This window comes from Catharus ustulatus, chromosome 1 (assembly GCF_009819885.2).
Source record: "Catharus ustulatus isolate bCatUst1 chromosome 1, bCatUst1.pri.v2, whole genome shotgun sequence".
Classification (NCBI taxonomy): Eukaryota; Metazoa; Chordata; class Aves; order Passeriformes; family Turdidae; genus Catharus; species Catharus ustulatus.
The window spans coordinates 113904997-113928158 of record NC_046221.1 but is presented as its reverse complement, the minus strand read 5'-3'; the positions used below and the strand labels follow the sequence as shown (position 1 = coordinate 113928158).

Here is a 23162-nt window from a genome sequence, read left to right as displayed (position 1 = left end):
AGCTAAATCAGAACTATAGCTAAATCAGAAATAATGCCCTTTAGGAAGTGGACACATATGATCTGCAGCCATTGGAAAACCTCCCTGTTCAAAAGCTGCAATTTTCCAAACTGTTAACAGTGACAATGATATGGAAAAACTACTGTAGTTTTCCAGAGGCTAATTATGAACAGGTGATGATTTGAGGAAAAATTCAGAAGTCAAATATTGAGCTCAGTTTGAGCTCATTAAGGTTGCTATTCAGCATCAGTAAAATATTCATAATGCACAAACATGTTGTAGTTTATATAAATCTGTTTAAAAAAAGATAACTCCAAGTAAAATGGAACATAATTTGGTTTAATGTGTTCTCCTTTGTATGCAAATTACCTCTCAGCAGTTAATAAAGGTAAACACTGCTATCTTATTTAGATATACGTGGCAGCCTGTATGGGTTATATTTATATCTAGTGAACATTACCTATGTCAAAATACATCCCTAGATCAGAGTTTGGCCTCATCAGTAGTAAACTCGGGTCTGAGTTTAGACAGCGAAGGCTGAGGATACTGCAAACTGAGAAGAAAGAATAACCAGAGCCAGGGTCTCTCTCCTCTTCTGGGGACTTACTATGGAAATGTTTAATTTGCATGTGAAAAGAGATGCAGATAGTACTTCAGTGGAGCAGTTACTTCTTTGAACAAATCTCCATTTTATTCATGTGCCTTTATATTTTGGATCCCGGTGTAGAGGGAAGAACCAGGCTGCAGTCCCATCTTGATATGAAACTGAGGCAGCATTATCTACCCAAAAGGGCTTGCAGCTGCCCCTGTGGGCATTTACCCTATCCCATTTCAGCCCATGATTTTCTGTCTTGGAGAAGAAAGTTTTACCAAATGAGCCTCCTTAAGGTAAAAAATAATATGATTTTTTACTTTATGAGAAAATATACCTTTTCTTATCTAGTGCTGACATCATTTGATAAATACTTTGCTGCAGGTAAAATAACTGTACAAGGATATTTTTCATATTTTTAAAGGATGCTATATTGCTATTTTTCTTCACCTTTCACCATAATAAACATTTGCTAGCTTGGAATTAAAGTTGGTTCCTTTACTGATTATTTTTCTCTGTGTTATGCAGGTCGCTAATGAGTGCCAGGCTGCTGGCATGGCTTTATTTATTTATTAGAAAGACAGGAGCAGTGAAGCATTTAAAAGTCACATACACAGGCCATAAAAATTTTTTTTTTGTTGACACATTGTAATACAGAAATAAAGTTAGGTCATGACACAGGTGTATTGGACTTTATGTGAGCTTTTATTCCATCTGGATGGGAAACTGAAATTTTTCTTTGCTGCGAACTGACAAATCATGAGAACCTTTAAATTGTTGAACCAGCTTTAAGTACTTGAAAATGACTGTGCTCAAGCTGCATAACATTAGTAAGGGTTGCAATGATCCTGTTTCATACAAACCCAGTTGGGAAAGGCGCATATGGCTGAGGGGAGTTTTTCCTCTTGTGTGCTACTAGTTTTTTGGAAGAATATTAAAAATAGTATTTGAAGATGAAGTCACGTTTCTTGGGGCATGTGTGATTACTCTAGCTTTTCCTTTTAATTTCTGTCAGCCATTCCTGGTTAATTAACCTATTTATTCTCGTTACAACAGAATGACAAAGCACTCGCAAATGGTGTGAGATTCCTACGCGAGAAGTCCTACCATGTTGTTAGGCTTATCACTTAAAAAAAAGAGGAAAAACCAAAAAGAATGCATTGGGCTGGATGTGGTTTTAAGCAAGAGAATTAGTCATTCCTTAGGCTGCAGCAGCTGCCGTAGGAGAAAAGGCGATTGTTATATTTTGCATTACTTTCTCTAAAATGCTAAAAACATATCATAAAAAGCTAATTGCAGATATTCTCTGGACAAGTCTGGTTCTATTCAGGGGCTTTACTGGGCAGTTTTGGCCTCGTAGCCTGGTCTTTATCCTAAGAAATGTCAGTTTAGTCCCTGAATTAATGGACTGTGAAGTGCTTAGAAACATACCGTTTCACAAAAGTATACCGCGAGGATGTGACACTAATGGGAGGTGACCCGTGGGTTTATGACAAAATGGTCCACTCTAACAAGAACAACAACAAATTAATACAGCTTCTATGCACAGTAGCTTTGAACAAAGCAATATACAGTGGGGTGGGAGGTGTAGAAAGGTAGAATAACGGAAAAGTGACCAAGAATAAGGTTTGTGAGTTATTTGTCTGTTCACGGTTTCGTTATCTTCAGGAGAACGCAGCTGCAAACTGCAGGATACAGAAAATGAAAAAGGCAAGGCTCCATTGTAATTGGGTAATTGGAGAAGGAAAGTTAGTAGCATATAAGAGATGTCACATGAACCTAAGTGGTAAATTCCTGGATTTGCTTACACGGATTTGTTTTCTTTTAATTTTGCTGCTTAAAAAAAATAATTTTAGATAGACACATATATAAAAATTTTAAAAATGCAGTGCAACTCCCTCAATCTTTTTGCAATTCTGCATGGTTGAACATTTGAAATGAGTTTGTGTATCACCCCCAGGCACTGATTCAGACTTGACTGGGGCAAAGCAGACTCCATGTGCTTATTTTTATACACGTCATTTGGGAAGTTATATAGCCAAGGGAACAGAAAATGTGTTGCTCCACTGCCAAATTATCCCATATCCCTCGATCAAAACGGGAGGTGATCCTAATCAACAAGTTGTGCGACCTTAGTGCAATGGCAATGTCAGGTCAACTCGGGAAAGTGAAGAGACAGATCTAAATACAAATAAAACGAAAGAGAGAGACAGAAAGAAAGAAAGAAACAACCAACAATCCTTATAATTATCATCATCTGCTGCTTTTCCCTCTTCTGGCAAAGAAACACTCCATCCATTTGCAGAAATCGCCCGCGGAAACGTTACATCAAAACTAATCACAACGATTAAAATCAGCTTTTCTGTGCAAGAGGAGAGTAAAAAGCAAGTTGTAGGCTGGAATGAGACTGTTTTTTCCACCAAAAAAATCCGAAAAAAATTACACGCGATATATATATATATCTTTCTATATGCACGTTTCGAAGGAGATCAATTTTATGCCCGTGTGATCAGTTAATTTAATTTAACTTTTATTTCGGAGATTGATTCAGACTGGAGGTAGAGACATGAGCTAATTGTATCCTGATCCTTGCCTTGAGGGGTTTCAAAGCCCTGGAGCAACTATTCTCTGTATTTTGCTCTGTCTACCTTAGCCAAGCTATTGCATTTCTCTCTGGTGTAGCGAGGAGAGCAGACCGCTGCCGGGAGAGAGAAATATCGGAAGTGTGAGTTGTGGGGGGAAAAGGGGAAAAAGAAGGGGGGGAAGAAAAAAAAAAAAAAAAAAAAAAAGGGACGGGGAAAAAAAAAAAAAAAGAAAAGGAAAAAAAAAAAAAAAAAGAGGGACACTTTGGCGGCTCCGATGTTCCAGGTAAGGGCTGCTCGGGATTGTTGTTGTTTGCAGCGGAGGGTGCGGAGGGACTCGGGCGCCTCTCGCTTCCACGCATGTGCCGGGCGCTCCGCTCGCACCCCGCGCGGGGACGCGGCCGCCGCGCTCCCCCGCGCAACCCGCGCAGCGCCGCGGGGAGGCGGGCGGGGAGCGGCGCCGGGCGGCAGCGGGAAGGAGGGAGCCAGGGAAGGAAGGAGGGAAGGAGGGAGGGAGGGGGCCGCGCGGCGCCTCCTTTCCCCGCAGCTGCCATGGGGGGACTCGAGCGGCGGCGTGTGCGGGGCGGGGGGATGTGTTTGATGCAAACGTGAGTGTTTCCGCGCTGGGGGTGCGCGCCTGGCATTGTTCTCCGCCGGGCTGCAGGAGGGGGCCGCCATTGTGTGTGTGTGTGTGTGTGTGTGTGTGTCAGTGTGTGAGTGTGCGAGGGCGGGAGGCGCCTTCCCCCATGCCCGCGCCCCCTCCGGAGCGCCCCGCGGTGCCCTTTGTTGCTGGGGCGGCGAAGGAAAGGGAAGGGAAAGGAAGGGAAGCCCCGCGGTTCTCCCTCCGCGCCAGCACCGCGGGTGCCCCCCGGGACCGGCAGCGCTGCCCCGTCCCCCGTGTCCGACGCCGGCCCGGATGAGGGAGCCGGGTCCGCCGGCTAAAAAAAAAAAAAAAAAAGAAAAAAAAAAAAAAGAAAAGGGAAGAAGAAAGCAAGCGCCCGCCGCCTGTTTCCAATCAGCGCGGTACAAGTTTATGTGAGCGTGCCCCGCGGGCTCCGAGCGTGCTCGGACTGTTCGGGAGAATTAAAGATGGGCGAAACGCTTCCCTCTCCCGAGCGGCGGGGCTGCCGAGGAGCGCGGCTCCTCCCGGCAAGGGAAGGGAAAAGAAGGGAAGGGGCAGCACCGCCCGGTGCCCGCAGGCAGCGCCCGGTGCGGGGGGAGGCGCGGTGCGGCTGGTGGCTCCCGTAATTGCTGTTCCCGGTCACGAGCCCGGAGGGAAGGCTGGGCCTGGAACGCAACTTTCCAGCTTCAGCTGCCCCCGAGCGCCGGGGGCGGCCGGGAGCCGGGGGCCGTGCAAGGGGAGCTGGGCGCGGGGAGTGGGGAAACTCCGGGGTGACCTGGGCAAGTTGGTTCCTTGCGCACGCCGAGTCCGGCAGGTCACAAGAAAAAAAAAAAAAACAAAAAGGAAAAAAAAAAGTGTCAGTTTAATAATTACCGGTGGGGTTCGGCAGCGCCCGCGGAAGGATGCTCGGCCCGCGGAAAGATGAAGCCCCGCGGGTCGGAGGCACTTGGCAAAACTTCCCTTTGCCTATTCAAAATGACTGCGGTGATTTTGGTGTATTAATTGCACCCGAAGCACGACACGAAATGTTCTAGCACACGCTAGAGGTCCCTCGCAGAGCTGTCAGACGTTTGGGTGTTTTCAGGTTGGGTTGTTCTTCATTATTTATTTTTCCCCGCTTTAACTGTGTGAACAAAACCGGCTGTCCCTTCAAATGCCAGCGCAGCGTGCCATGTTCAAATAAGGGTGAAGAAAGATTTGCGGTTTTCTTGTTTGTGCCCTGGTTGTTTGGGTATCAGTTCATAACGGCGCTCTTGGAAAAACGAGCCTAAACGGTATTAATTTCATGCAGTGATTTACGAGTTTTGTTTGAAATAGCCTCACCGTTTGTAGCTGGGGCCAATTCCAAATCTTGTACTCGGCTTTCTCTTGTGAATCTTGCCATGGAAGTAAACAGCGTAAAACTTGAATAAGGATACCAGGATATGGCTTGTGGTTTTTAAGAGAGAAACATGCAAGCAAGCAAAAAGCCAAGTATTATGAGATAAAGAGTCAATAAAGATGACGGAGGTGACTAAAAATCATTGATCCCGAGAAATTTCCATATCCAGACTGTGTTAGAGAACTAATTGCCCCCCCAATCTTCGTGTATTACAACAATATTATCACCATTTTACGGATGGAGAAACTGAGAAATAAAAAGAAGGTCACTGACTTGCCTGAAGCCATATAGCAAATAAAAGATAGATCTGGAATCAGCTAGGACAGATTTAGATCTCTTGCTGATTTGCACTGCTGTAACCATTGATTTCAGTGGAATTCTTCTGGATTTGAGTCAAGTTTGGACCTTAGTGTTCCTCTGTCCCTTAGAAACACTGACTTAATGTAAATTGCATTTTGACCATGAGTGAATTAGATGCAAGATTCTAGGGGGAGTATTTGGTGTACATCCGCTTCTTGAAAGACAAACTACTGTGAAACTTTGGGACTCAGTTGGGTTTTGATTATTCTTTTTTTTTCCCCCATTACAATTTCATTTGTCACCTGAGCGTAGTTCCCTAGTTGGGTTTTGATATTGTGGGGGTTTTTAAACGAGCGATTTCCTCATGTCTAGTGCAGCACTTTTTTACTGGATTCTGAGAAGCATTTCTTACTAGCTGTCTCTGAATTAAACCTTCAGTTTGATGTTGGAACACCCTAAGATTTTGTGTGAGGAAAACTTTCATTCATTGCAGATCTCACTCAGGCAGAAATGAAAAATTGCATGAACGTTGTATGTAAAACCAGGCAGGCTTTCCCCTGCATAGTGGAAAGGCTGCATGTAGAAGACTTGCTCACATAGGCTCTTTATTGGATTATGGTAAGTTTATGTATGGAGAAAATGCGATGTGAAGGGAAATATTCACTGATCATAACAAATGTTTGTACATTATTCAAAGTGGGGTCTCTCACAATTAACAAAATACCAAATCTGCCAGTCACAGTCAGATAGCATTTCATATGAGCCTAGCTGGGAAGGAATGATAATTTCTGCTTTCTGTATTCCAACTACTTTAGAAATATTTTTAAGGATGCCATAAAGCAGACACAGATGTGCAGATTGTGGTTGTGGTGCTTTACTCTTCGTTTATTAATGTGTGCTGGTATATACAAACTGCCACCTCTAAAGCACAGAATAAAGTTCCTGCTTTCATGTCATCAGATGAATTTAGTAAGACGCTGGTACTTCAGGGAGCTGACAGTCCCTCAGCATTACTGACATCGCTGCAGTGAAGGTCTGACCTGACATCCTCATGTGTGGGAAAGCAGGCATAGGATTTGGGTGTAATTAAGACTATTCCACCCCCTCCCCACCCCCTCCAATTTGAGTTTAAATGTCTGAAATAGAAAGCATTTAGTTGGGAATTAGCTCCACAGAGTGCATATGGTTTGTTTAAGACCTTTTTCTGGCTCCCTGGCTGAGCAGAGTTTTAAATGCCAGAGCTTTAGCCTCCTTTCTCATGTTCTGTGCAGTAAACTACTGTGCCTCATTTGCAGTACGTGTTCAACTCTTCTCTTGTACCAGAGGAAAAATAATGTTGATCAGAAGCAAATTTTAGTGGAGATGCCTGCTGTTACTTATTTTGGATCCTTTTACACTGTTGCAGCGGAGCCAAGTTGGATCTCCTTCCAGGAAATAAATTTAGTTAGTTGTTGGTTTTTTTTCTGACAGAAACATAATTCTTACTCTAAATGGAATATTTTCTGTTCGTCTGTGTTGCATTTATGTTTTCTTTTTACAGCCTGGGTAAAATTCATCTCTGGTAGAGTGCCATTGACTTCTGTGTTGTTTCACAAAGCATTAATTTGTTTTTCTGTGTTAAAATACAGATTTCTCTTGTCCTGCCTTCCACAGAATGCATTTTTACTATAAGAAAGAAGTTTAATTTTTAGGACGAGACAAATATAAAATTTGTACATCTTCGTTTTTTATTTTGCCCACCTTTACTACTCGTGCAGAGATTTCTTCTTTCTCTACTTCTCTGGTAAATTTAGTTGAATGTGTATGTTTAGAGAATGTCTGTGGCAGGAGAAGGGAGTAGCTGCTATCTTCCTAGCTGATAACACCTCAAAAAAAATCTTGAAGTGAAAGCCATTAGCACATTCCATATTGATGATGTATGCTGTAGCTTTAATCATCTTGGGTTCTCTAATGTTTGTTTTAACCATGCTTTTAATGCAGAAATCAAATGAACAACATCCCATATCCATATGAGCCAAAGCTGATGCTGTGGAAAGTTCGGTTGTAATCCCGTGTTTATGAAGTGAATAGCTCACCTGATAACCCCTTCCTGCCAGCTCCTCATCCGGCTGCCTACCCCCACTGGCGGTGGAAGTCAGGGTTTGATGTTTGATGTGGTTGGCAGGTTTGTGCAGACGCGGCTTTGCAGGTGCTTTGTAGCAGCCCAAGTCTGCTGGTGAGGAATACAAAGTTTAGGAGCGCTTGTTGGGGCTAAGGATAACTCATCCTGACAAACTATTTAGTGGCTTTTACTCAACTAGTCTTCCTTGCCCAGTGCACTTATGGATAAGGAACAGCCTTAAAAACACCCCAAAACTGAAAAAACCACGTCTGAACAGCAGAGGTGCTCAGAGATGGTAGGAAGAATTCTCTTTCTGCTTCTCATTCTCAAACAAGACCTTTACATCTGTGGTTGTTACCCCTCAGCCAGCGTTTATGACTTAGTTCTGCCTCAAACCTCAGATTCTGTATAGGGATCTATGGGTTTTCCCAATTTTCCCTGACATAGCTCAGGATGATTTGCAGGACAGAGTCACAGGCACGTGCATTCCGCTTCTGACTCTGTGATTGTGGTTGTCTCTCTTAATAGGCTGCTGGTGTGGGAACAAAACTGCTGTCCTAGGCTGTCAGACCTCACCTGTCAGCTTTTAGTTCCCACAGGTGATATCTGAAGCCACATCATGATTGGATCAGGCAGAAATGATGGGAGGTTGTCTCAAGCAAAATATCTCCAGCACACATGAGGAAATATTTAATATTTCTGTGAAGTCATGGATGAAACTTAATCTGTAGCACAGTGTGCATCTTCGAGCATTCATCTTTGAGGAAGGTGAACTTAAGCTGGAACCACATCTAGAAGGATGACTGGGAATGGACAGTATGTCTTTTGAAAGGAGATTAGAAGAGGCTTAAATGTCCTTTTTAGCAATGTGTAGTCTGCAAAGTGTTATGAAGGTTCCCTGTGAAGTCATACAGGCAGTGAATCCCACAGAGGAGAGAAGTAGCTATTCAAGCTAAATGACAATAAACATAGATATAAACTGGGCCTGTTTAGGCAGTGATTTCCCAAAACACTTTCGGATGCATTATCTAGAAGATGCAGCATTGAAAGTGAGATCTTAAATTTGTTAATATTCTGTTTTTACATGCCTTTAAAACCTGGGCTACTTGGAGAATATTTCCAAAAAGGTAGCTTAGTTGTGACCAATGGGCTATGACTGACTAAGTTTTTTTCATCAACATTTCTGTCAGTGGATAAAATTGTTAGCTTTTTAAAAAGAATATACACATTTATATGTGTGGGAGGGGAGGGGAGAGGGAGAGGGAGAGGAGAGAGTTTAACTGTTGGAAACCAAAGAATAACTGTTGGAAACCAAAGAATCCAGGGGCTGCCGAAGTAGCTGAAAGTTTACTTCCTAAGAGCACTTTGCCTTAAAACAGCTTTATTTCCCTCTGTGAACTGGACTTGGCGGCGGCATTAGGTGGAAGAGATGCGAAGCGCAGCTTGCAAAGCATCCTGACAGAGCTGGCAAGGGAAGGAGGGAGGGAACGGGATGAAATGGAGGTCTCTAGCTAAAATACCGGTGCGGGTCTTCCCGAGATGTACAGCTTTCTAAAGAAGGGAAGAGTCACCTCGAGGTTTGTTGTTAAGTTGCCCTTAAGAGAGATTGATGGGCCATCCGTTCAGCACAGGGGACCAGTGCTGAATAATTCATAGATCGTTATCATTTCTGTAGCCCATTATGTACCCATTACACCAAATCTTTTCTAAACACTAAAGAGAGATAATCCCTTTGCTAAGGACCACTCACACAAGGTAAACAGACATTCCTGGATCGCCAGTAACAGGCAGGTTTGACACCACTAGTCTCTAGCAGCCTGTTCTGCTCTAAGTGGGATGGCAGGAAAGGGGTTTGAGAGGCTTAACATCTGTGTGGGAGAGGGTCTGGAGTGATGTCAGGGCAGCTGTCCCAGCTGGTGGCTGTAGGTGAAGGCATGAAGACCATTACAGGAGAAAATGAGAAACAGGATGGCTAAACCGGCAGAGGACAATTTACACCCTGGGATAGCAAAGGGGGCTCACAATGCAAGGAAGTCAGGGAGAGCCTTGGAGATGGTGGAAACCCAATGGAGGGATTCAGAGTCAAAAGGGAGAGCTGGGACAGCTGCATGCTGTGTGGACAAACAAAAGGCCAATGGGTTTATTCTAGGCTTTCAATAGATGTCCACTGATGAGATCCAGGTGGAATCTTACACGGATCTGCAGCCTGGAGAAGGGGGAAAGAAGTAGTGGAGTCCAAGATGTCTGCAGATGTGAGCTGAGAGACAAAATGAGAAAGTGCAACCTTCCATATCCTCCAGCTTTTCCTTACAGTGGCCTCTGTGGTACAAAAATAGCTTGGGATTCCTGGAGGCAACACGAAGACATGATTTTTGCTATTAGCAGAAAACTGAGTTTCTGAGGCTGGTAATGCTGCTTCAAGGAAGAGATTTCCTGAGAAACAAGTAGGCAGGAGAGTTCCTGTTGGGGAAGAGCTCTGGTCAGGAATAAAACAGTTAGCTCTTTCTCAGGGAGAGAGGTGGTTCTTTCAGGGAAAACTGGCTTTGAAGAAGCATTTTCTTTAACTCAAAAATCTGTATTTATTACTGGCTGTGTACAGTCTTTCCTTTTTTCCTTCTTCTTCCCAAAGTATTTGCATCAATGTCCTGCAACTGAGAGTTCCACAGGTTGCTGAGAGATATCCTTATTCATTTATAAGCTAATGCCTTTTTTAATTCCATTAGATGCCTTCTTGTTTTATGAAGGGCATCTGATTTCTCCTTCACACCATTCATTATTTTATACACCTCAATTCCATCGTCTTTTACTGCTTTCCTTTCTAAATGAAATAGTTCTGGTTTTAATCTTTTTGTTTAGAAATGCCCCCACATGTCTCTAATCTTTTTCGTTGCCTTTGGCTATCTAGTGTAGCTATCTATCACTCCCATCTTGCTTCTCACTGGATCTTTTAAAGCTAGTTCCAAAGTCATCAGCGTGAAAGAGACTGAAGGATGGTCTTGTGGTTAAAGTATATTACCAAGACTCCAAAGTTCCTCTTCCAGATCCCCTGCCCTATGACCTTAGACTAATCACTTGACTGCAGTTTCACAGTTTCCCTTTTAGTTCCAGAAAATACAACAGGGAAATCTCAAGCAAAGTATGCCAAGTGTTTCTCCATGTCTAGATGGAAATTACTCTAGATGCATAGCTGTATTAAATGTAGTGGTTTTGATTGTTTTTCCACAAGGCAGCTGCTTGTGTGTTGAAATTTGTAACTTCTCTCTAACTCTTTGATTGTATGGTGCTTGACTGTTTCCTATTTGTTACACTCCTCTGATTATTAGGTTCCAAACATATTCAATTAAGTAATTTCTTTTTGTTATTTTATGGTGAGCTTCATATGGAAAGTATGAGTTACTAACAGCTTGGGCCAAACAGACATATGACTTTCATGTGTCCTTGGGGATTTGGAAAGTCAGCACAGTCCGGATGAAAGTGAAAAACAGGATCAAATTCTGACATTTTACGTATAGGACACAGCCTGTTCCTGGGAGACACAAGGTACCCCTAACTCCCACTCATACTTCCCACATGTGGGATCTAGACCAAGGTATTGCTGGCTTGCCTCCAGCCTACACAAACTAATTATCCACAACCTGTCAAGGCTCTTACAAGGAGCTTAAGACTCGCCCATCTGGTTCCCTCCTCTGACGTTTTCAGCAAGTCCTGGCTGTTACATATTTCTAGCACCTCCATCACTCTCCAAAAGCCCACGTCAGGTCTGGGGCACCTCACTGCCTGGGTGTGCCATTTGGTGCCTCATTTCTGGCACACAGGAGCCAGGAGCACTCTGGTTGGGTGTGCATTGCTGTCACAGCCCCACACTCCAGTCTCCCAAGCACACACCTTCCCAAGTGTTATTGCTTGCTGCAAAAAGGTCATGTATCAAGCAGTGGGAGGAGAGATCTATGAGGTGTCTGAACTATAAAACCTTTCTTTTTAAATCTTCTTGTGCCACAAAAGATGCTGGCAGAATACACTTTAGTAGGATGCTATTCTACAAGAATGATAAAACTAAGAATAAAACTAAGGAAAAGTACATTATTCTTTAAACTGCATTTTTTTGTCTGCTTGTTTTCCCCCATCGCTCCTTTTTTTTTTTTTTTTTAATTCTTGATGTCTCTCTTTCCTTTTGTATGCAGAGTCAGTTCCTGGTTTCTTGAGTCCCCCAGACAGCACTGTCTGCTCGTGCCACTGGAGCTCAAGCCTCTGTACATATTCCTGTGTAAGCCCCAGGAAATTTGGTGCTCTTCTGGTCTCTATGGAAAGAGGCCAATCCTCGAAAACTCCTGATAACCCCATTCAGGTCAATAGGCTTGTTTGTGTGATTAAGGATTACACATAAGGATGCTCAGGGGTGTTGAGACATCAAGAATGTTTGCAGCTTTAAAAGAGAAAAAGGATGGTTTGGATTTTGGTGGGGTTTGGAGTGCTTTGTTTCCCTTATGCCTTATAGCTGGCATTTTGTCATAGCCTTCTGCTCACTAGCATTCCCATGACACATGAACATGCTAAAAAAAATTCCTGTGAGAAGTCAGTGGGCTTCATTAAATTTTCAAAGTTTAGAGCTGTGATCCTCTTTGCCCCTCTCCACGGGCGGCTGGCCATGCCAGGTTCTGATTGCTTATGTGAACATTTGATAAATCTCACTGTGGACTACATTTGCTCTTTCACCCAAGCAGTCATCACACACATTTTCCTAACACTTTAAAATTATGCCTGCCAAACATTCTCTGATGTAAAGTTAAAAGCCATCTATTACTGAAGTGATTTTTCAGCCCTTGTGGGCATGTTTTTCTTTCTTTTTTTTTTTTTCCTTGTGTAGTTCAGATAGTTTCAAGCTCTTTTAAACAGGCTGCCAAGGGTCAATTTCAAAAAAAATGTTCTTCTTTCATTTTCTCCTAAAAAGTATGGTGGTGCTATTACTTTCTTTTATGCAACTCCTTTCAAAGCTGAATTCCAGTGAACGTAATGTTGTCTTACTGCCATGGCCACAGAGAGCTTAGTATAAAGCTGGAGATTGCTACTTTTTCTCTGTAAAGGTGTCAGTCCTGCAGTTAGATCAGGAAGGAGGCTTTTCCCATTGACTTCAGTTAACCACAGCCAAACAGCCCCACCCCACTGTGCTGAAGTCAGACACTCTCTCTGGAGTGGGCTCCACTGTGTGCATTTATGCCCTGCTGTGCTCCTGGGACACCCAGACTGCTGATGCGGCTTGAAGGGTGCACAGCTCCCACCTGGCTGCTGTGCTCACTCACAGGGAATGGAACTGGGATGGAGCTGGATCAGTCATCCAGCCTTGGAACACTCCCAGGTCCCCCAGCCTAAGCTGGACCTGTGTGGGTTTGGTTGCTTCTTTGCAGTTCAGTGATCTGATGTCGTTCATAGCCAGGCTCTACATGCAAACCATTTGTTCATATACAGGGCTTTGCCTGACCCTTCCCTAATTTTTGTTTCCTGTACAGATCATATTCCTCCTGTCAGTGTGTGAGCAGAAGGCAAGATGTCATTTCTTTCCTCCCTGATCCTCTTTCCTCCCTTTTCCAGTGCTCTGGGCATTTTCTTTTAAATGCCTCTATTTTTCCTCTGGGTTCCAGAGCTGTGCGTGGCTTTTGAAACTGATTAAAGCTGTTTGTCCTACCATGGCAGAGAGATGCTAAAACAAAGCATGTGTGTCTCTTGGTCTTAAACCAGGATTTTTCTGACTCTTTTCTTCCCAGTTTCTTGTTTAACAAAAATGGTTAAACAGGATCATGGTGTAAAAAAAAAAAAAAAAAAATCTAACACACACAGCTTTTTTTCAAAACCCTGCTAGTGCTCTTGAACTCTCTGAAGCCTGCTCCTGCATCAAATGGTCTGACCAATCTGAATTTATCATTTCCCTTCAAATGGCCTTGGCAGGACCTTTATTTTAAATTCTATTTGTTGCTTGTTTGTGTCACAATTGCAATTCATGCAGTTTCTACAAGTGTAGAGACTTGGGTCTGGGCCAGTCCTAAATAAAGAAGCTAATATGCTATTACCCCTTCACCCTGGTGAAACACAAAAAACATCATATAAAGCCTCCTGGGGTGCAGATAGAAGCCTAATAACAATATAACACTTAAACTGCACTGCAATTAAAATATAATCCTTTAAATTCCTTGCATTTGGAGGGAGGAGAGGGTTGGAAAGAAGAGCAGAGAGCAAGTCAGGATTGAAGGCATTACAATCCTTACCCTCAACATGGAACTACTTAAACATACCATAATTGCATCACAGAAGGTATGCATACCCTGAAACCAAAAAGGAAGCAGGAAGGCTAGAAAAAACAAACACAGCATGATGAACCAAACAGGTAACCTTCAGGAAAAGGAAATCAAGCCCTGGCTAACCCAAAAGACAGGAACATAGTAAACTGGCTGGGGAAACAGGAGGATGAGAGGATATTTCAAATGCAAAAAGACACATTTCTACAAACAAATGATAAATTTAAATATCTAAAACAGAATTAGTGAATTTGCTGGATCAAAGGGGCAGTTAAAAATGACAAGATACAATTACAGGGACTGCATTACATCCTTCCATCAGTCTATACCAATTGAAAATACAGTCAGTCTCTACATATTCTATTTAATTACTGTAGATGGGTGCCTGTCAAACACTGAGGTATCAGAAGAGAAACTGCAGGATTGACATGCTAAAGTAACAAACCTCCCAGAGCAGATGGCATCAATCAAGACTGATAGCTGTTAAAAAAAATCATGCAAGTTTCCCTTAAAAATAGGGTATTCTGCTATACCAAAGCAATGGAACATTGCATGTATTTTACTTTAAAATCATGATCATCTCAACCAAATGAAAAAGAAAGAAATGTTCAAATATAAGTTAGCAAACTAAAAAAATCTGCTTAATCCAGTCCTTTTATAACTTCCTAAAAAAATCTTGAAGATCTCAGTGATTATGCAGAGCCATTTAATATAAATTTTTAAGGAAATTTCAGAAAGTCTTTGATAATTTATCTCAGAAGATGTTGTTAAGAAAATCCAGTAATCGTGAAGTGAGATGTGAAAATCTGCCCTAGATCTGTTTTGCAAAACAAAGCAAGTGTTGCAAGAATGAAGCATGAAAGGTTGGCAAAGAAGGCAGTAGAATCCTTTGATGAGTTATCAGAACAATAAGGTGGGACATATAAACGTAACAACATCGGGAAAATTATCTGGCCCCTTGGTCACCAGGGGGAGACGACTCTGAAAAACTTGGATACTCAAATAAACTAGGATGAAAAGGAAGGTGACATTAATTTTATTGCTTTGCCAACATGGAAAGTGCCCAATATAAGAGGAAATATTTTGTGTTCTCTGAAAACACTCTCAGGTTATGAAAAACCTCTTAAACCGTCTTATTTTCTTTGTCACGTAAGAGCAGAGCAGCAGTGGAAGGGACAGACTGTGGTGCTGGTTCTCCTGAAAGCAAAGCTGGAGAGGCTCCAGGCAGCACCAGAACCTGGAGGGCAGTGAGAGGGGGGTCCCCTAACACAGCCAGGCTCCTCACCCAAGTGAACTCATCTGGTCACCCCATTGAACAAGAGTTAAACACAGAACGGACCGAAAATGCACCAAAAGAGCTGGTTTGTTAAGAGAGGATGGAGCACATCATAGAAGTAAATTATATAATTAATACAGTTGGGAAGATAAATTCAATCTTTCATTTTGCCCTACCACAATATTAGGAAATTCTTTGTGTAGCAGCGTTAGTTTGTAAAAAAGAAAATAGTGTTATTTCTGGAGGACAGCTTTTCTAAATTCTTGGCTAGAACTGGCTGCAGCATCACTCCTGCCCATTTCCATGTTTATTTCCCTGCCTTTGCATACTGAACCAGCCAGGGCAACGGTCTCACAACAATCAGAAATGCAAAAGAAAACATTAAGCTAGAAAGTCTAAAGCTGATAAGAGGAATTATATTTTGATACTAAATGGAAACTCCCTGGTGCAGGATGAACTAGATGACCTTTAATGGTCCCTTCAAACCCAAACTATTCTATGATTTGAAGATTTTATAACTGACAGCAAATATGATTCAGCTCAGCATGGGCTGGCAGAGTGAGGTTCACCCAGGGCTGGTCCTTGAGAGAGAGACAGAAGAGAGGACTGTACAAGGATGGGACTTAGTGCCTTACAACAAAGCTGTGATCCAGTTTTAAGGAGAACTGTACTGAAGCCTTCATATTGTTTTTCTCTAAAAATTAGGAAATTTTGTAATCCAAAGGTTCCTTTCACTGCTCTTGTGCATTTTCCTTCCCTTACTCCTGTAGTGATCATATTCTGCTGCAAAAAGTGTTCAGTTTGTCATGAGTTATTTGAAATTTTGTCAGTCCTATAGTGGGAAAGAAAAAAATGGAGAGTTGCTTGAATAGAGAAATCCTAGAAATGAATAGGACATGATTAAAGCAGTGAATAAGTTCCTTTCATCTCACACCAGTATTTGTGGGATGTCAGGCTTATGAATTTCTTGTGAATGACTGAAGTTCAAAATACTCATATCTATAATTTTGCAGCTAGTGGCACTTCAGGGTCCAGGAGTCACCAGAGGAAATTACAAAGAGGGAAATAATTTAGAGAAGAAACTTAAAGTTTATTATGACACAAATCACAGTAGAGAAACGGAAGATGAATTTAGTTCCAACACACAGTACATGCTTTAGTCTTCAAGCTAAGAAATAATCATATGAAACCTCTCTGCCTAACCTGATCTACAAATAAAATCCATTTAATATCTCCACCTTTCCCTGGCAAAGAGTAACATTACCGGTAAAATGGTAGATAGCTTCAGGGTGATATTACCAACACTGAATTTTTTTACAAAACAAAACAAAACAAAACAAAACAAAACAAAACAAAATAAACAAAACAAAGCAAAGCAAAACAAAAGAGATTGCATTTTGTTCTCCTTAATCAGTGTCCCCAGTGGATGCTTCTGGTCTTCCCTAACAGAGTATTTTAGAAGAAACTGCATTTGAAATCCCGGGATGTGACTTTTGTGTTTTATAACTGATAATCTTAGGTGCAAAATTGCTAAACTCCGAGCGTGCCAAGATTCCAGGTTTTAGAGGCCACCAGAAAATACAAAGCATTCAATATCTAATGCCTTCCCACAAACTCTTTTACTCTACTCCTAGGCTAATACCTCTCACTGAGTGTACACCAGAAGGGGAAGGAGGAAAGTGAAAAGCCACATCACACAGTTTTCTGTTCACAAGCACAGACTGTAATCTCCATAGCTCGGTGCACATCTTTAAATATATTCTGGGATTAATGAATGTGGCATGCATATCTGCCAGTCACAAAATAGCAATTTGCAAGCTGCTCTGAGCGTTTCTGCCTGTGCCAGGTTTTCGTGGAGGTGGTCAGAACCTCACAGGATCAGACCTGCTGGACAAAAATGACTATATTTAGCTATGCTTAGGGAATTCCCCTGTTATCTAGTACATTTGCAAATAGATGTTCCACTGAAGGCGTTTTCCAGTGTTATCAATAACTTCTTCAGTCCATAGGCTGATCACAGAGCAGGGTAAAACTGATTTCTAAATAGAAAGCACAACTACATCCCAGTAGACTGGCAAACAGAACAGCAGGAGTCACTGTTCCAAGGCAAAGAAATGAATACCAAGGTTTGTCCAGAAATTAAAACAGAGCAGGTGGAACATTCCCTAGTCACTCACAGGGAAGGACATGGTTGCTTGGTGCACCATGCATTTGTGAATGGTGGGAAGATTATGAGCAGACAGTTAAACAAGGAGAATTTTTCTGCTCTGTTCTACATGAAACAGGAGACAAATTCCCAAAAGACACAGACAGTCAGCCAAAGAAGTTGTGGATTTGTTTTCACTGTGTTCAGATCCTTTCTTTTACTATGAGCAGATGACTGCAAAGGTTAATTTAAAATTATGATTATTTGAATAAAATAACCACAGATTAATATAATGGCAGTAATGATATTGACCACCTATCTTGCTGCATTTTTTATCAGCAGATTTCAAAGATTATAAAAAAGAGGTATTTTACTTTGAATTCATTTTCCAGAGAGGGAAACTGCTGCACAAAAGATGGAGTGACCTATCCAAATTCAGCCAGGAGGCAACTGGCTGAGTCAGGAGTAGAAACCAGAGTGCCAGCCCAATGAAGAAGGCATACTAAAACAAATGGAATCAAGCAGAAATGGGAACAATGTCCGCACATTTCAGCAGTGAGAAGTGCCAGCTGCCTTATTCACCATTTCTTTAGAATATTAGCACACACTTTTTTTCTTTTTTTTTTTTTTGAGTATTTAATTAATTTCTGAACTGGCTCTGCCGTTCCTCTACAGGATGAAAACAAACACTTAAGTCTCTCCTGCCAACCCCACCCAACACCTACTCAGTTACAACAGATGGATGAGCGCCACAGACCAGATGTCAGAATGATCCCAAATTCGACTCTGCACAAGAAACTGTAGCATGCTGCAGAAAAGAATCGCTCCCACGGTAGTATTATTTAAATGCAGGTTGCACTGATCCCTGTTAGAAGCGATGTGCACAAAACCCAGACAGCAAAGGCTGTTGTTGCTGCCATAGCCTCCTGAAATCTTTCCATCTCTTCTAGTAGTCTTGCCTAAATTTTGTTGTCTTCTAAAAGTGGGAAGGTTTGATAGAAAAGGAAATGGAAATACCTGGCTGGAGTCCAAGAGGAATGAGATGAGTGTCTCCTGTCCTTGAAACAGCTTTGATTACACCTGCTTTTGTAGTGCCTAGCAAATAGGGCAGCTTAGGATCTTCCTTGCTGTCCTTGGACATCAGCCTTGAAGGACAGGTGATCTCTCTTCTGAGACACTATCTTCTCCTTAAGGATGAAGAGATTCAGATGTGGTGTGGACAGGGATGTATGTATGTGAAAAAGCTATAAAGCTTTGACATTTACATAGGTGCCAGCTTCATTCAAATGGTTTTTGTAATGTTGTATCCGTTGACTACTCTAAGCCTGAAGCAAACTTTTGCTTTGTGGGCAAACCTGAGTGTCTTGAGGTTGGATAGACTGCCCAGAGTTACTGGGCTTACCAAGGAAATTGGTCACCCTCTGTGTCTGTAGCATGGCATGATGACCTGAGCCAGGAGAGCTCCTCTGGAACTGTGGAGCATCTGTAGTTGATACAGAAGAGTTCAGATGAACTTCAGACATGCCTTTGCAAGCCTAGTTTGACTACTCCCAGAGCAACACCTCTTGAAAACAAAAACTTGTACAGTGGGACTGGCACACTCATCCCAGAGTCCTGCCATAGTCTCAGCTGTTCAAACAGGAAATATGCACAAAACAGTAATCTTTTTTTTTGGTCTGGAATTTTAAAGTTTTGAATAAATCATGAAGGTCAAAGCCTTCTTGGTTAAACTGAGTGGACATATGATCTAGAAGTAACAAAAGTCTGCTGATTTGAGCAACTACATAGGAGAGCCTAAACACTTGGAACCTGTATGAGACAGAGGTCCACCCTTCTGACCTGAGAATGGTTTTCCTTTTGTCCTAATGGGCATTTGAAATCTCAAAACTACCATTTCCCAGATATGTACTTGTTACTGTCTCACCGTCCCTATGCTGGAAGAACTGTTTTGGATACAGGAAAGGGAGATTATGGATTACACTGTTTTACTAATTTTAATTTTGAGCCTCTGAGTGTCTGTCTCTTTTTCAGAGTATTTAGCATTTTGCAGCATTCTGCCCCAGTTGCATGTAATGAGCACTTACCTTTTTCACAAATGAGATCCCAAGTCATTACAATCAGATACCCACCGCAAAAAAAAAGAAGAAGGGTTTTTGTGCCACTCTGTTTGGTTTAAGTGACTCGTCCAGTACCCTAACACAGAAACTTTGCAGCAGAGACAGGGATATAATCAAAGGATGTATCTTCAGCTCCAGGCAAATCTGAGACAAACTGTCAGACTACAGATGCCTATTCAATGAGTCGCATCCATCCTGGGCACTGAATGAGGCAAAGGCCCTGTAGAAAAGGGAGGATGTGATTAGATCATTAAGTGCAAAAGAAAATGTGGCAGTAGGAGAAGCAACATAGCTATGCTGGCTTTAAGCTAATTAGTGGGGAAAGAGATTTATTTTAGCTGTGGCTGTATGGAAGACTCTAGTGTTGGGTAACTTGTATTAATGTCACACGTCTAGTTGGCTGAGCAAACTTACCATATTCTCTTTGGTGCCCACAAACTCTCCGCAGCATAAGAGAGTCAAGATCCTTTTTCAGATCAAAGCTTAATCGTGTTTCTGCTGCCTTATCACGTTCTCTTTGTTTTCAGCACATGTGTGGGATAACTAGGCAGACATGGCCTGAAATACCAAGGCACTACATGTAAAATGATGGCTGACTCTTGGCAGCAGAGTCAGGAATTCAACACATTTCTAATATTCTGTAAAATCTCTGCTTTCCAACACTATGTAATCTTAAAGAATAGAATCTATTCCCAAAATCCCTACAGCGTCTGTACCCCTACATTTTTGAGAAACCCTGATATTATGTCCATAAGGCACAAGAAGTTAATCCATGTTAATCGTTAAGTGCCTCCAGAACAATAACCAGTGCGTGCAAGTTATTTGTGGATAATGGACCTCATTACTGTGTTCCTATTGGAGCAGTGACCTCACCATTTTGGCTTGTATTGTACCAACACTGTAGCAATGGAGGTACCAGAGAGTTATATACATGGTTATTGAATTCTTTGTGCTTTAGTAGGGATTTTTTATGTCACATAATTTTGCAAGACAAAATTTTGCAGCTCTGATTCCCAAGAGGGAAAGCAGTTTCTGTGATCTTACCAAGATCAAAGAGGTGATGCCCATGTGTATCTTCACATCAATGCAATTGTGCTAACAGTGATGAGACTCTCTCAGTACAATTGTTGGTCAAAATAAAAGGAAAACTTCCCCATTAATCAGTCATATTAGTAGAACTGTCAACACACAAGTCCTGATATAGTAAAGGAAGACTACTGACAGAGGGCAGTAAGGACTCGGGAGATTTTTCCTATTTCTGTAGTTGATTATTTTGTACTAGTTGATTAGCAGTTCATTGAAACTTCTTGGAATAAATATTTTCCTTGTGACAATTATGTTTGTTAAAGTGTTGGAGAGAGCAAGGAATAGTAAAGAAGAGCACCAAGGAACACATATCAACTCTCTAGGTGAGGATGATACAAGTTGAAAGAGGAGTCATGGAAGAAGGGATGTCTGAAAAAGAAAGGAGGAAGAAAAGGCAATGGAAATGTGAGGCATAAGAGAGCAATCAAGGGAGATATTTGACAGCTGAAAAGTGCCAAATATGTGTCTCTGAACTGCTCTGAGTTCCCAGTGAAGGCCCCAAATAAGGGTGCAAATCAGAGTTTGAAATGTTTTCCATAGTCTGTTACCAGACCCAGTTATCTACCCCTGAACATCCAACAGCCCTTCAGGAGCCCCGGCTAAAGGCAAAGAGAAGGAGCAGCTGAGGCCATGCTTTCTGTGGCTCAGAAGACTGATTTCCCTTCATTTAAGGATTAATGTTTTTCACAGTTCTAAGGATGACTGCTCAAATGTTCTTAATCGTGTGTGTGCTTGCGTGATGGGAAATGTGCAAGAGCATTTGGGGACTGTGGCATCGGTACATGGCAAATGGCAATTAACAGAACAAACTCTGCCTCTGGCAAATTAACTTTGCCCAGAATTCTAAGGGGGGTTTTGTAGTGGTGGTAGTAGGTTTAATTTTAAGTGAATTTATTTGATAAAATAAAGGAAATTGAGGTTGTAATTTCAAAAGTTTTGTGAGGATGGAGTGCTTCTTCCCTGACACGTGCACTTATTTTTCAACTCTGCTTTCCCACTTCTGTTTGCCTAGGCATTGGCCTGCATCCTTTCATGTGCATTGCCTCTGACTCATTATGGCAACAGAAATGTTGATGCCAGACCCAGAAGCAGTACTTAAAAACCTGCTATTCTCTCTCCTTCAAGCTCAAAGCTAACCCAGTTTGTGGCAAATGAATGAAATGCAATCATTTGGCACCTTGTCTATGCATCAGTTTGGAAATATAGGACCTTTCTCCTCTGCTTTTCTGTGTCTTTTTCTCTTTGACCAGGCTGCCATAAAGACCAGTAACTCTAGGGTGTGGAGTTTAATGATTGAAAAAGAAATAACTGGTTTATTGCATTCTCTTTTGCACTGCCAAGCCTCTCCTCTCACCTCCTAGTGTGTTCCCATTGTCTCACATCCCAGGATTAAAGAGATTCCTGGATTTAAAAGGGGAAAAACAATCATTATTATCCTTTATATTTGGGATGGAGGATAATTAGCCTATATGTTTGAGGTGGAGGATAAATGGATAAAGCAGTAAGAGAATGGAAAGGTAGAACAGGACTTAAAAATTATTGCAGTCTGAAAACTCAAACCCAGAAGTTAAGTGACTACTCCCAAATACACTGTTTAAAAAATAATCCAGGCTTCATCTCTTTCCTCATGCTTTGTTTTGGAACATCATGTGGTCATGAATACTAGAGATTAGCAAGAGGTGGGCACTGTTTTACCCAAACACCAGCAAGGATACGTGGCTGAAAGCACAGAGATTCCCCCACACATGGCTGGGGACAACAGTCCTGGCAGGACTGCAGTGTTTGGTTTCATCTTGAGTAGAGCATCACAAATGCTGGGCACAGTGTGCCAAGGTGAGGAGCTGGAACCTCCTGAGGAGGCAGGCATGGTTATAGAAAAATGAAGAAAGTTGGGGGAAGAGGGGTAGAATCATCCTGTCTTTCCCACAGATATTACTGCTGTTTGTTCAGCTGTTTGTGTGGCCCCACAGGAGCAAGAGAGCAGCCAGGGGTTCTCCCAGAGAAGTGTGGGAAGTCATCTATACAGAGATGTAATCACAGCTCAGAGAGGAAGGGGTTTTTCTTTTCTCCTCCTTTGAAGCCATGCAGTGGTTTTTTTCCTGATTTCCCCCTGGTTTCCACAGAATTGCAAAGCAGCAGAGATAAAGCAGAAGGAAGAGATTGTAGAAGGTATGCTCAGTGTAGCTTCATTCAGTATATTTTCTGCACCACTTTTCCCTATCTTTCATCTTCCCAATCTCTCCTAGCAGAAACATAGGAAACAGTTAACACAGATGAGTATGTAATTCTGCTCATTCCCAAAGGAAAAACAGATGGTGAAGGAGAGGGAATGGGAGAAAGTATGACATGATTTGGAGAGAGCATAGGATGAATGAGGAGGGGAAGCATTGTCCAAGCTGGGACTGATGTGTAGCATTTCAGTTACTGGGTGTGATGCACAAGGAAGAGGGGAAAAACCAAGGAGTTTATCTTCGAATAAGAAAGAAGAGTCCCAGGCCCAGGATAATTATCAGCCAGATTTACCAGCTCAAGACTGGACTGTTGACAGTGGCATCAAAATTAAATTTCTAGTTTCTTTCATCTGGAGTGAACAAAGAGAAACTACTAGGTTTTGTACCCCTTTTGAGAGTTGTGAAAATGGCAAATGAGAAAACCTTTGGTGTGCCTTGCAA

The 23162-nt window shown here is 42.0% G+C and overlaps 1 protein-coding gene across 1 annotated transcript in view; it reads left to right on the top strand.

Moving 5' to 3' along the window:
• Positions 1-3269: 3269 nt before the first annotated feature.
• KCTD1 (potassium channel tetramerization domain containing 1) overlaps positions 3270-23162 on the top strand; it is a 98113-nt gene continuing 78220 nt past the window's right edge. The window contains exon 1 of the mRNA XM_033062297.1: positions 3270-3317. The gene's annotated coding sequence lies outside the window, so the exon portion shown is untranslated. The remainder of the gene's footprint in view (positions 3318-23162) is intronic.